The sequence below is a fragment of the Mustela nigripes genome, chromosome 4, assembly GCF_022355385.1.
Source record: "Mustela nigripes isolate SB6536 chromosome 4, MUSNIG.SB6536, whole genome shotgun sequence".
Lineage (NCBI taxonomy): Eukaryota > Metazoa > Chordata > Mammalia > Carnivora > Mustelidae > Mustela > Mustela nigripes.
In genome coordinates, this window is record NC_081560.1 from 114,975,334 (window position 1) to 114,987,167 (window position 11,834).

The window sequence follows — 11,834 nt, forward strand, 5'->3', positions numbered from 1 at the left end:
AAGAAAAAGAAAAGAAAAGAAAGCAGACTTGAAGAAAGGGCTATCATGGGTCAGCAAAAAACTTGAATGTAAATGTTACTACAACCTGTTTCCCATCTGTCTTTCTTTCACTTTCTCCAACTCTTTTTTTAAAATATGTGTTCCTTATTAAAATTAAAGAAATGTTCATTTTCCATTGATTTCTTCTAAGGGTTATAAATAGGATATCCCAAAGTTGAGTTGACAGAATTTCTTGAGAAAGATGAGAAAGACCGTTTAAAGTATCCAGGAATCACATGCTTCTAGGATCAGGTGGTGAACAACACCCCCAATAATCACAGAGCAGAGGAGGTTAGCAAATTATAATCTAACACTGTAACCTGAAGCTTTATTATGTTTAAAACAAAAATCAAACAATATGCTTGCATCTCCAGCAAACCTGCTGTTGGAAATTTCGTCAACTTCGATATTTCAAATCTTTTGTATAATGTAAATAAAATATAAAGTCAATCCTTTTAGAATGTAGTGCCGAGGAAAGGTTTGCTCTTCTAAAGTGGTAGGATTTGTTTATTTTCCCAGATAAGAAAACTCTCCAGCAAGTCATGTTTCTCTGTGTTAGTTACCAGGAAGCTTAGACCTAAAAATGTGCCATTAGGGATCTCTTGGTGGTAGTCTCTTTCCCTAAGGGGAAATGTGGCCTCTAGCAACATAAGGAAATCCACACCCTTCAGATTTTAATCTGAAAATAGGTTCCGGAGTCAGGAAGAGAAGGATGACTAGACGTTGCTGACTTCATCTCATTATCACTACTATTTCCTTGGTTCACCACGCTTGAGACTGGGCATGTCGGATATTTCAATTAGAAGAATTAACTAGATGCTCAGAAAGAACAAAGAGAAAATAAAATATCATAGCAATTTCTCTTACAATGTGCTTGTTTCAGCTTCTACCAAAATCTATTGGCTCCTAAGGTCTTCGGACCCCTCTCCCTTGGGGCAGCCTCTTCCAAGAAGAAGATAATCCCTTACTTGGACCCCCATTTCGTGGTGAAATTTAGCATGTCCTGGTGTTTATGTTATTACATTTTTCCCCTCCATATTTTCTTGACTTCAGTCCTCGTGTTTAACTTCCATATGTGTGTTTATATTGTAAATGGTTTCAAATTACTTCTCAAAGTAAAGAGAGGCTAAAAGACAAGTAAATCAACACATAAATTGAGAGCTGGGCTAATTTATAATGCTAATGAATGCTTCCTGAGGGACTGAAGCCCTAGTTTTGGATCAGATTAGCAGAGCATGTAAATACCTTATGGGTTGTAAAATTCCACAGGCTCTAGGAGATTTGGTAGAAAAGAGGGAACTATTTACAGTCTTTCTCCATGTTAAAGAATGTAAAATTATTTTTGCGTCTCTGCAAAATAACAATTCAAAGTAAGGGTAAACCCGGTCTGTTTGCTATTTCAGTGTTTCTTGCTTTCCCTAATTATGACATGTATTTACTGTCTGTTATAACCAGTTTTCTTGTTTTTGGTCATCTGTTTTCAAGCAGATAAAGGGAGATAGGACACACCATTAGAAAAGTGAGTCATACATGTAAATCATTCTGCTGGGTGGAAAGCTGGAGGTTTTATACTGAGACTCATGTAATGTAGCTGAAAAACATTCTATATCTCCACCATTTTCCAATATATAATAGTACTACTTCATTTTAATAACCTTTTCTGGTCCAATTTTCTCCTTGAAAAAAGCTGGGTGAGAGCATGGCATTGCTCAGTGGGAGATATCCTGTTTCTCATTGTATTAGACAATCACTACATGGTAAACTGAATGGAAAAGCAGCAAGGAGATAGACAAGGCTATAAGTTCATCTATTCCTATAGAATGTGAACCTCGCATTTGGTGTGATGCGGAAAAACAACCATCTCCTGATATTTATTATATCAGGACTGCATTAGACCTCCAGACTGTTACTGCCATAATGGGTTATATGTTCTGTTTCAGCTTCAGTTACTTCTCTGTTACATCATTATTTTCTACAAATGCTGCATTTTCCAAAAGAGGGAGAAAAGGGGGTGGGGATTAATAAATAAGTCCCATTCCCCTAATCAAGAAAAAGTGAGAATGCAGGACACAGGGAAGAATGGTCCTCAATTCCAATGTCTTCGGTGTGATTCTCTATAGAAGTGCTTAAAAGGTACCATCTGAAAAGGAATAAAATGTTAAATATGTGTGTGTGTTTGTTTTACAGACTGTTTATCAAAACAAATTCAATTAAAATTTTAAGATTACATATATATATAGTACAGGTCATATTTAATATATGAGTTCTGCAATATGAGATCTGTCAAATCTGAATTTCTTCAATGTGTGTCACTTTAAAACTATATATGGGTTTGTGTGTAGGCCTGTATGTATTTCTTTATATATAGAAACAGGTATGTGGATACATATGTATACATCCAACTACATGTATATGTATATGTATATAGTGTATCCACCTGCACACATAGATGCAAACACACATACATACAACTACAATGCCTGATTGCATCTGAGAATCATAAACACTGGCTTTCACTAAATTCACTCAAACATTTACTCACTCACTCATCCAACAACCAATTTTCTCAGCAAATATTTATTAAGTTTTTGTGCAAGCCATTAAGCTCATTGATGGATTTTAAATGATTAAGACTAAGGGTTGCCCCAAAACAGGTTAGAATGCATTAAAGGAGCTCAGACAATTTACAAGCAATGATTACAAATGTGAGAATAATTAAGAACCCACTGACTTTACTGTTCTTTCAAATAAATGGAATTTAGAAAATTATCATGGAGGATATGGCACCTAAACTAGGTCTTAAGAAAGTACAATTCCAAAGGTTACATGAAAATTAGAGCATTTAATTAGAGTAAAGTGACAAGAAATGCAAAGAGATAAGAAAGAAAATTTGGTTGAACTTCAGAGTTCTCAAATTTGGTACAACATCAACTTTATTTTTAGGAACCATTATGACGAAGCTGGAAGAGGCAATTAGATTCAGATGGTGGAGGATCCTAAATGTTTAACCAAAAGGCTCAGTCATCAATTAATAAGCAGAAGGGAGTCAGGGATGTCTTCGGATCACTAAGTATAACCAACAGCTGGCTTTGCTAGCTTCATCCAATGGCAGCATGAGCCACAGACTGGTGTGCGAAGCCATCAAACAGTGGGGCTGCCTGGGCGGCTCAGTGGGTTAAGCCTCTGCCTTCAGCTCAGGTCATGATCTCAGGGTCCTGGGATCGAGTCCCACATTGGGCTCTCTGCTGGGCAGGGAGCCTGCTTCCTCCTCACTCTCTCTCCCCATCTCTGTCTACTTGTGATCTCTCTTGGTCAAATAAATAAAATTAAAAAAAAAAAAAAAAAGCCATCAAACAGTGAGCTTGGGTTGAAGGTCACATGAAAGTGATAAGCCAAGGGCAGGCAGCCTGTGCGTGTGTGCACCGGTGCTGAACACATCCTAGCTATGTGTCTGGCATGGGGTCACCATTACAAAGAACAGATTGCTTCTTTGATATCAGAGGTTTAGGAGAAATAAAAATTAAATTTCTTCTAAGATTCATGTCTGGGCAACTGAGAATATAGTAATGCCATTAGCAGATATTATATGGAGAAATCAAGAAGAGCACAGTTATAGAGATAGGAGAGAAGTTCTGGATTTGAGGATGGAAATTTTATTTACTTAGCAGTTCCTTTGGCTTTTTAAAAAATTTCTAGGAAGTGCACAATACCTCTTCTATGGATGAAAACTCCTATTTTCCCTTTGATGTGCTTCTCTCAACAATTCTTACCTTCACTCTGAAATTGCTGATAATTGGATCTGATTCACTGAAACTTGCTGTCTACTACTTTAAATGTTTCCCACTGGTTCCTTCACTGAAACCCCCAGGAAGCTCAAGTGGATGAATGTTTTATATTTTCACAAGAGGCAAGTCACTTAAAAGGATGATAAAACCAGACAGCTGGGAGAGGCCCAGAGCTGATTTCCTCCATACCTCACCCCACAGTTGGCCCTTCTCTTACTATTTTTTCAGTAGTTTTCTTCCCTGTCATGCTGCACTGAATCTACTACTAGATTGCGTAGTACTCTATCCACACTTAGACCAAGAAGAAGTGATTTGTTTTGCTTCTGTGGTAAAGAGCTAACAGTCTCTACTGCACCAGCAAATGATTATTTACATGCCTACATTTAGGTTACTTGTTGCAGCTTGTAAATAAATAAGAAACTTGCTCCAGCCCATGTAAATCTGTGTGTATATATTTCACGTGGCCCTGGACACATAAAGACATTCAGCAAATCTATTCTGATAATTTTTTTAAGAATTTAGGTCAGACTCTGACTTCCAAAAACTTAAGGAAAAAAAAAGCTTTCTAGTCTGGTCTTCAGAAACCTTATTCCCCATAGTCTCACCCCCATGCACCCCATCAACTGTCACACTACCAACTGTTTCTCACAGAACTGCCTAAAGTCTTCTACTCCACAGAGGTCCCTAAAGTACCAGAACTGTTAAAAACAAAACCAACAAGACATTTCTAATTGGAAAGGGTCATTCAAGTCTACCCTGCTTCTTACTGTTCCCTTTGAGTTAGTTCCAGGTATCCTGGAGGTCTTAGTGAAGACTTAGGGACTGGAAATTAGCTTAGGGGGACTATTACATCTCAGCATTTATCCTCTGTCTAAGCCTAACTGAATCGCTTGTCTCTTTATGCACTTTTAGTTGTTTCTTCTGCCTGCTGTAACAAATTATCACCAACGTGGTGGCTTAAAACAACAGAAATTTATTCTCTCACATTCCTGGAAGACAGAAGTTTGAAATAAGTACCATAGACAAAAATTAAAGTGTAGGCAGTGCTGCACGCTTTCCAGAAGCTCTAGGAGAAAATCTGTTCCTTATTTCTTTCAGTTCTAATGGCTTCTAGCATTACTTGTTTTATGACACATCATTCCAATCTTACAATCTCTCTGCTCTGACTTCACATAACCTTCTTTTCTTCTGTAGTCAGATCTCTCTTTGCTTCTCTGTTATGAGGACACTAACAATGGCATTTAGAACCCACCCAGGTAATCTAGGATAATCTCCCCATGTCAAGAGCCTTATCTTAATTGCATTTGCATAGACATTTTTCTAAATAGGATGACATTTACCTCCCATAGATTAGGCATTGATATTTTAAGGGGCTCATTTTTCAGCCTACCACAGTTTACAGCCAGTATCTGGCTTCCAAAGATTCACATGCATTTCCCACACAAAATGCATTCACCCCATCCCAGCATCCCTCAAAATCATCAACTCAAGTAAAAGTGCATCCAATTGTCATCAGCTCCAAAGTCTAAAATACCATCTAAATTATTAAACCAAGGATAGGTGAAAGACTAGGTATGATCCATCATGGGGTACTTTTCTGCATCTATGGACCCTTGAAGCTAGAAACAAAGTTTTCCCATTCCAAAAATGCAATAGTGGAACACGTATATAGTACAACAGAGCAATTCCCATTCCCAAAGGGAGAAAATGGAAGGGAGAAAGGAGTCATCATTTCCACGTAATTTCAAAATCCAGTAAGGAAAGTTCCATAAAGTTTCAAATCCTAGGAAAATCCGCTGTGGCTCACAGTTCTGCCCTTTCCATCAACAGCTCCGCCATCTGGGCTCAAGGCTTTGCCCTCAGAGTCAGTTTTCCTTTTCTTGAAGTGTGGCACTTGTCAGTCACTCCCTCTGCCTCTACCTTCACATGAGCTTCTCTTATTCTGTCTGTAAAATCTAGCCCGCCTCTCTCTTCTAGGGACACTTGAGATGGCATTAGGGCCCATCCAAAATCCAAAGGAATTTCCCCATCTCAAGATCTTTAATTATTCATATGTGGAAACAACCTTTTTTCCAATAAAGTAACATTTACAGATTCTGGGGATTAGGATCTGATGTCTTTGGGAGTTTCATTTCCAGTCTACTACATATATACCTAATGTTGAATTCTTACTTTAGAGAAATGTGAACACAAAATGCTGGGGGTAGACCAGTTAGCATATGAGACATGTGCTATGTTTGCTAATCAAAATGTCTTCCATGCCTCCATTTCCGTCTCTCCAGAGACTGGATGGAGAGTAAGAAATCTGTCTTCTTTCTCCTTTTTGCTTGTATGTCATAAAAATGAAAAACAGATAATAGTGAGAATTTCACATAGAATCAAATTATATTAGAGATTAACTTTAGTTCTACTTGAGCATTTACTCAAAAGAGTTGAGGGTCTGATTAAAGGTAAATGCCATAAGTAAGACATTTGCTCTCTGGTATAATTCAGCTATTATACTCTCAAATAATGGTTGGTTTTCATTATTCAGCTGAGAATCATAGACTCCTATGGTCAAAAGCGTCCCTGGGATTTTTGATTCTAATTCCTTTATAAACAAAAAAATGGGTCCAGAAGGGGTAAGTTTCTTGCCAAAGTCAAAAAGTCAGTTAGCCTGCAGAATTACTCTATTCTTCCTTTTTTCCTCCTTTTAAGCATCCTGACCTTTCAGTTCTCTTGCTATGATTGTTTTCCTTATTATTTCACACAGTTGCAGTGTACCATTCTAATTATTGCTGATATAGAAAAGACTAGATATTGCCCTCTAAATCCTCTTTTCATATTTTGACACAGAATAATAACTCCCCCAGAATCCACTTCGAATATGGGGGGCAATGTAGACAGAGAAAATAAGGAAAAGGGAAGGAGGAATGTAAAGGAAGTCACTACCACAAGCAGCAATACCTGGCTGGAGGGCCACCATTACCTCTTCAATACGCCTAAATTTTATTTATTTATTTAGTTTAGTTTAGTTTCAAGTTTTTATTTCAACTCCAGTTATGTAATTTATAGAGTAATAACAGTTTCAGGAGTCGAATTTAGCAACGCGTCACTTACATATAACCCCCGTGCTCATTACAAATGCCCACCACCCAACTAGTCCATCCCACACTCACCTCCCTTCATCAATCCTCAGTTTGTTGTCTACCACTAAAAGTCCATTTTATAACTCTGTTTTTTCCCCTTTGTCCATCTGTTTCATTTCTTAAATTCCACATATAAGTGAAATCATATGGTATTTGTCTTTTCCTGATCGACTTATTTCAAATAAGCCTAAATATTAAAGTAATGTTAAAGTAAAGAGATAAAATGACAGGTAACTCAACTTTGAAAACTAAAAAAGAGCTTAAAATATTACTTAGCATAGAAAAAATATAATGCCAAGTGAAATAAGTCAGTCAGAGAAAGACAAATGCTATATGATTTCACTCATATGTGGTATTTAAGAAACAAATGAACAAAAGGAAAAATGAGAGAGACAAACCAAGAAACAGACTCTTAACTACAGAGAACAAACTGATGGTCTCCAGAGGTGGTGGTGGGGATGGGTGAAATAGGTGATGGGGATTAAGGAGTGCACTTGTCCTGATGAGCACAGCATAATGTATGGAATTGCTGAACCACTATATTTATACCTGAAACCAATATAGCACTGTATATTAACTTTAAAATTAAAACTTTAAAATTAAAACTTTAAAAAAATAAAATAACACTCTTTAAAATCCTTTTTGTGGGCGCCTGGGTGGCTCAGTGGGTTAAGCCGCTGCCTTCGGCTCAGGTCATGATCTCAGGGTCCTGGGATCGAGTCCCGCATCGGGCTCTCTGCTCAGCAGGGAGCCTGCTTCCCTCTCTCTCTCTGCCTGCCTCTCTGCCTACTTGTGATCTCCGTCTGTCAAATAAATAAATAAAATCTTTTAAAAAAATAAAATAAAATAAAAAATAAAATAAAATCCTTTTTGTAAGCACTTAGGGATTAAATATTTACTTATTCCATAGTTGTAATTTATTTGCATAAAACTTGGACAGAAGCATTACCTGTGAGGATTTCTTTGGAAAGTATTAAAGAGAATTAAGTATATATCAAATACAAAGACATAACAATCCATAACATTGTTTATCTCCTTCCCTGTTGCTTACATGCTAGCAACCTATTCAAGCATCAGAAACACTAATCAATTCAACTCAGCAGTTAAAACAAATTGAAATTATCAGCACGACTCTGGAAAATAAGTGAATGAATGATATGCCAAATTTTCTGTCTATGTGACTATGTAAACTTTCCAAGAAAAGCAGTTCTAAACCTGGTATGTGGCAGAGAATTTCTAAACTCAGTCTCTACATTTATTTCTGATTGTATAGTTGTTTTGTCAATTCTACAGGATTTATTTTACATTTTGGACACACCTTTATTTAATGACAAACTATTTATGGTTTCAGACCATGAGAGTGAACTTGTATATTCCCAAAGAAATAGATAGAATGGGGCACCTGGGTGGCTCAGTGGGTTAAAGCCTCTGCCTGCAGCTCAGGTCATGATCTCGGGGTCCTGGGATCGAGCCCCGCATCGGGCTCTCTGCTTAGCAGGGAACCTGCTTCCCTTCCTCTCTCTTTGCCTGCCTCTTTGCCTACTTGTGATCTCTGTCTGTCAAATAAATAAAATTAAAAAAAAAAAAAAGAAATAGATAGCATGAAGTCTGAAATTGTGGTAAGTGACTTTAGTCTACCTTTCCATATAGAAGGTGAGAGAAACACCACCTTGGATGGGAAAGAAGACAGAGGGGGAAAGAGAGGCATTTTTTGAATGCCTAATATATTCTGTGCCGAGGACTATATTACATATTTTTTTTATCTATATAACTACCCCCTTCTCTGTCTGCTTTCGACTCCATCCGTGGAATGAACATTAGGATGTCTTCTTCTAGTCCAGCTTTTCCCACTGTAACAGTGAGATCTGAGCACTTGAGACTTCAGTTTCTTCATCTTGTGTGAGATTTGGACTGAGCCATTGGTAAGTCTCCTTCAGCATGTATAACCTGAGTTCTTCCACTTAATAGCGGGCCCCAGCAGTCATCCCTACTGTGTCAGTCAATTCCTGCCCCAAATTAGGGAATTACAGTGTATCCATTCCTGCAAAGATGGGCTCTGGATTATAAACCTGAATAAGAGGATCAATCCTATTCAGGAGTAGCTCCTCCTAAAATAGATTTTGAAAAAGATACTTTCTGTGAACTTTGTTAAATTGCTTTGGGACCCACAAGCAGACAGAACATAGCATAATTTGTATGGTGGTGATACAGTTATTGATGCTATTACTGTATGTTTTTATCTACCATTTATTTTCTCTAAGGAAAATGCATCTGAGATACTAATAGCATTATAAGCAATCGTGAACTAATTATAAAAATAAAATATTACACCCAAGAATGGCAGAATACATATTATTTTCAAGTACACATGGAACATTTACCAAAATTCATCATGTACTGGGGTACAAATAATTATCTGTATGATTTCAGTCATATAAAATATGGTTTCAATTATATATGATGTAATTAAGCTGGATGTAGGCAACAATAAGTTATAAGAAAGTTCTGATGTTTGGAAATTAGACATCTATTTGTGTATATCTTATGGGTGAAAGATAAATCACGGAGTGATTTCAGTATGACAAAACTTGTATGATGTAGCTGTCCACTGTATAATGAGAATATTTATAGCTTGAAATGTACATAATAGAAACATGAAAAGAAGTATAGGCAATGATTCAAGCATGCATTTCAAGAAGCAAGAATGTAGATCAAAGAAATAACAGATGTAAAAGCAGATATCAATGATGGAAAAAAACAATAGAGAAAATCAACATAACCTAAAGGTAGTTCTTTGAACAGACTGAAAAGGTAGATAAACCCCTGGCAAGAAAAAAAAAATGAAAAAAGAAAAATCACCATTATCAGAAATGAAATCATTCTAGACCATACAGGCAGAAAAAGCATAACAGGTTATTATAGATGTAGTTAACCCAAATTTGAAAATGTGATATAACAAGCAAAGCATAATAAATCTGATGCAAGGGGAATAGAAAACGTTAAGTGCATGTGTTTCTGTTAATTAAATGTATATATAATTAAAAACTTTCTCTCACATACACACAAAAATCCAGACTCAGAAAGATGCACTAGATTTTGACCATTTTTTAAAAGATTTTATTTATTTATTTGAGACAGAGAGAGATCACTAGCAGGAACGAGAAGCAGAGGGAGAAGCAGACTCCTAGCTGAGTAGGGAGCCCAGTGTGAGGTTCAGTCCCAGGACCCTGGGATCATGACCCAAGCCAAAAGCAGGTGCTTAATAAACTGAGACACCCAGACACCCCAGATTTTGTTTGACAAAATCTCTTCCAGGGAATATAAAGAGTAAAATACTAACTTGTTTTAGGAAACCAATGAAACCTCAATTCCAAAATTTGACAAAAATATTAGAAGAAAAAATGATTATAAGCCAATCTTTCTCATAAACACCAGGGCAAAAATCCTAAACAAAATATTTGCAAATAGAATCCAATAAGATATATAAAAAGGATAACATATCATCTCAAAAGGAGACTTATTCCAGGTTATTTTTATATGAAATCATTAGACAATATATTCGTGACATTTATTCACTAAAGGTAAAAATCTTATTTCTTACAGCATTGCTATTTTGCTATAAGAAAATTTTTATCAAATCCAGAAAGGGAAAAATATAAAATTTAACACATTTTTTTAAATAAAAACCCAACAAACTAGGGATAGATTAAACAAATTTCTTAAAACTGAAAAATGTATCTACAACACATAAGGCAAATTTCATATTTAATGTTATAGAACATTCCTTCAGATATCAGGAACAAGACAGAGTCCCACTATTAATACTTCTAATCAACATTAAATAAGAACCCCTAGACATTTCAATAAGAAAATAAAAGTAGAAGAGTATATGGATTGTAGAAAAGACATGAGCTCTAAAGTGTTTTATATGTAGAAACCCCCAGAAATCATAGAAGTAAACACTAAACATAATAAATAGTTTTAGCACAATCACATGATATAACCAATGAATAAAAATCAACTGAATTTCCAAATACCAATAATAAACAAAAATTAATTTTTTAAGTTATATAATTGACAATAGAATGAAAAACATCAAATACTTAAGAACATTCTAAAGTAGCATGCAACAGAACTCTGTATGCAAAACTAGAAAAATTTAAAGTTTCAAATAAATGAGAGGCTCTTCTATATATATGGATTAGATTTAATATTGCAAAAACATTGATTTTTGCCCAAATTGATTTGACAACTTCTCAATTAAAAATTCTGGCAAGTTTTTAAGTAGAAATTAACAAGATCATTCTAAAATTCTTACAAGAATTCAAAGGGCCAAACACAGCCAAGGAAACACTGAAAAAGAACATATTCAGAGGATTTACAATATCAGATATCAGGAATAACTGAAAGCTATAGAAATTAATAAGGTAATATTTTAAACAACTTTAAATGACTTGAGTATCTTAGAACAAACCAAACCTTATAGGCACACCTGATTTATGATAAAATTGACAATTCCAACGTGTGAGTATAGGAGTTTACATTCAATAAATGGAGCTGAGTCATTTGGATATTAAGTGGATATTAATTAATTAATTAATTAATTGGATGTTAATTGGATATTTGGTGGAAATTTTAAAATTGATTTCTTAACGCATAACATAATCAAAAGTCAATTTCATATAACTGTTAACCTAAATGTAAAAGGCCTTCAAATGGGACGCCTGGGTGGCTCAGTTGGTTAAGCACCTGCCTTCGGCTCAGGTCATGATCCCAGCATCCTGGGATCGAGTCCCACATCGGGCTCCTTGCTCCACGGGGAGTCTGCTTCTCCCTCTGACTCTGCCTTCCACTCTGTCTGCCTGTGCTCGCTCTCGCGCTC